Source organism: Spea bombifrons, chromosome 3, assembly GCF_027358695.1.
Source record: "Spea bombifrons isolate aSpeBom1 chromosome 3, aSpeBom1.2.pri, whole genome shotgun sequence".
Lineage (NCBI taxonomy): Eukaryota > Metazoa > Chordata > Amphibia > Anura > Pelobatidae > Spea > Spea bombifrons.
In genome coordinates this window covers 123,101,555-123,104,054 of record NC_071089.1, presented here as the reverse complement: position 1 = coordinate 123,104,054, position 2,500 = coordinate 123,101,555, and the positions used below count along the sequence as shown (strand labels likewise).

General features: G+C 50.0%; 5 non-coding genes and 3 pseudogenes across 5 annotated transcripts in view; all 8 read left to right on the top strand.

Moving 5' to 3' along the window:
* Positions 1-58, top strand: part of LOC128486102 (5S ribosomal RNA) — a 119-nt gene extending 61 nt beyond the window's left edge. The window contains exon 1 of the ribosomal RNA XR_008352418.1: positions 1-58. This exon is cut by the window's left edge and continues 61 nt beyond it. This is a non-coding gene — a ribosomal RNA (5S ribosomal RNA).
* A 218-nt stretch (positions 59-276) lies between these two features.
* LOC128486289 (5S ribosomal RNA) lies at positions 277-395 on the top strand. The gene has a single exon (XR_008352594.1). It is a non-coding gene; the product is annotated as a 5S ribosomal RNA (ribosomal RNA).
* A 245-nt stretch (positions 396-640) lies between these two features.
* On the top strand, positions 641-759 carry LOC128485414 (5S ribosomal RNA). The gene has a single exon (XR_008351750.1). It is a non-coding gene; the product is annotated as a 5S ribosomal RNA (ribosomal RNA).
* A 239-nt stretch (positions 760-998) lies between these two features.
* LOC128486277 (5S ribosomal RNA) lies at positions 999-1,117 on the top strand. Its single transcript, XR_008352583.1, has one exon. It is a non-coding gene; the product is annotated as a 5S ribosomal RNA (ribosomal RNA).
* Positions 1,118-1,410: 293 nt separating this feature from the next.
* On the top strand, positions 1,411-1,519 carry LOC128487800 (uncharacterized; annotated as a pseudogene).
* Positions 1,520-1,779: 260 nt separating this feature from the next.
* On the top strand, positions 1,780-1,888 carry LOC128486981 (uncharacterized; annotated as a pseudogene).
* A 269-nt stretch (positions 1,889-2,157) lies between these two features.
* Positions 2,158-2,266, top strand: LOC128487789 (uncharacterized; annotated as a pseudogene).
* Positions 2,267-2,484: 218 nt separating this feature from the next.
* Positions 2,485-2,500, top strand: part of LOC128486266 (5S ribosomal RNA) — a 119-nt gene continuing 103 nt past the window's right edge. Inside the window, exon 1 of the ribosomal RNA XR_008352572.1 lies at positions 2,485-2,500. This exon is cut by the window's right edge and continues 103 nt beyond it. This is a non-coding gene — a ribosomal RNA (5S ribosomal RNA).

The following is a 2,500-nucleotide window of genomic DNA, read 5'->3' as shown; positions in this document are numbered from 1 at the left end:
TTGGGCCTGGTTAGTACCTGGATGGGAGACCGCCTGGGAATACCAGGTGTTGTAGGCTTTTAATTTTTTCTCACAGTCCGGGGAGAGCTTTTTGCCATGTGTTTCTTGCTCATCATCAAAGCTTTAAACCCTTATTTGAACCTTCTCACCTTCTCTGTCCTGTCCCAGGGCTTATAATTCTTTCTGTCTGACGACAAGCAGCAGCAGCAGCAGCAGCAGCAGCAGCAGCAGCAGCAGCAGCAACAGAATAAGAGAAGTAAAATAAAGAACTTTCACACCTGCGGCCATACCACCCTGAAAGCGCCCGATCTCGTCTGATCTCGGAAGCTAAGCAGGGTTGGGCCTGGTTAGTACCTGGATGGGAGACCGCCTGGGAATACCAGGTGTTGTAGGCTTTTAATTTTTTCTCACAGTCCGGGGAGAGCTTTTTGCCATGTGTTTCTTGCTCATCATCAAAGCTTTAAACCCTTATTTGAACCTTCTCACCTTCTCTGTCCTGTCCCAGGGCTTATAATTCTTTTTGTCTGACGACAAGCAGCAGCAGCAGCAGCAGCAGCAGCAGCAGCAGCAGCAGCAGCAGCAGCAGCAGCAGCAGCAGCAGCAGCAACAGAATAAGAGAAGTAAAATAAAAAACTTTCACACCTGCGGCCATACCACCCTGAAAGCGCCCGATCTCGTCTGATCTTGGAAGCTAAGCAGGGTTGGGCCTGGTTAGTACCTGGATGGGAGACCGCCTGGGAATACCAGGTGTTGTAGGCTTTTAATTTTTTCTCACAGTCCGGGGAGAGCTTTTTGCCATGTGTTTCTTGCTCATCATCAAAGCTTTAAACCCTTATTTGAACCTTCTCACCTTCTCTGTCCTGTCCCAGGGCTTATAATTCTTTCTGTCTGACGACAAGCAGCAGCAGCAGCAGCAGCAGCAGCAGCAGCAGCAGCAGCAGCAGCAGCAGCAGCAGCAGCAGCAACAGAATAAGAGAAGTAAAATAAAGAACTTTCACACCTGCGGCCATACCACCCTGAAAGCGCCCGATCTCGTCTGATCTCGGAAGCTAAGCAGGGTTGGGCCTGGTTAGTACCTGGATGGGAGACCGCCTGGGAATACCAGGTGTTGTAGGCTTTTAATTTTTTCTCACAGTCCGGGGAGAGCTTTTTGCCATGTGTTTCTTGCTCATCATCAAAGCTTTAAACCCTTATTTGAACCTTCTCACCTTCTCTGTCCTGTCCCAGGGCTTATAATTCTTTTTGTCTGACGACAAGCAGCAGCAGCAGCAGCAGCAGCAGCAGCAGCAGCAGCAGCAGCAGCAGCAGCAGCAGCAGCAGCAGCAGCAGCAGCAGCAGCAGCAGCAGCAGCAGCAGCAGCAGCAGCAGCAGCAGCAGCAGAATAAGAGAAGTAAAATAAAAAACTTTCATACCTGCGGCCATACCAACCTGAAAGCGCCTGATCTTGGAAGCTAAGCAAGGTTGGGCCTGGTTAGTACCTGGATGGGAGACCGCCTGGGAATACCAGGTGTTGTAGGCTTTTAATTTTTTCTCACAGTCCGGGGAGAGCTTTTTGCCATGTGTTTCTTGCTCATCATCAAAGCTTTAAACCCTTATTTGAACCTTCTCACCTTCTCTGTCCTGTCCCAGGGCTTATAATTCTTTCTGTCTGACGACAAGCAGCAGCAGCAGCAGCAGCAGCAGCAGCAGCAGCAGCAGCAGCAGCAGCAGCAGCAGCAGCAGCAGCAGCAGCAGCAGCAGCAGCAACAGAATAAGAGAAGTAAAATAAAGAACTTTCACACCTGCGGCCATACCACCCTGAAAGCGCCCGATCTCGGAAGCTAAGCAGGGTTGGGCCTGGTTAGTACCTGGATGGGAGACCGCCTGGGAATACCAGGTGTTGTAGGCTTTTAATTTTTTCTCACAGTCCGGGGAGAGCTTTTTGCCATGTGTTTCTTGCTCATCATCAAAGCTTTAAACCCTTATTTGAACCTTCTCACCTTCTCTGTCCTGTCCCAGGGCTTATAATTCTTTTTGTCTGACGACAAGCAGCAGCAGCAGCAGCAGCAGCAGCAGCAGCAGCAGCAGCAGCAGCAGCAGCAGCAGCAGCAGCAGCAGCAGCAGCAGCAGCAGCAGCAGCAGCAACAGAATAAGAGAAGTAAAATAAAAAGCTTTCACACCTGCGGCCATACCACCCTGAAAGCGCCTGATCTTGGAAGCTAAGCAGGGTTGGGCTTGGCTAGTACCTGGATGGGAGACTGCCTGGGAATACCAGGTGTTGTAGGCTTTTAATTTTTTCTCACAGTCCGGGGAGAGCTTTTTGCCATGTGTTTCTTGCTCATCATCAAAGCTTTAAACCCTTATTTGAACCTTCTCACCTTCTCTGTCCTGTCCCAGGGCTTATAATTCTTTTTGTCTGACGACAAGCAGCAGCAGCAGCAGCAGCAGCAGCAGCAGCAGCAGCAGCAGCAACAGAATAAGAGAAGTAAAATAAAAAACTTTCACACCTGCGGCCATACCA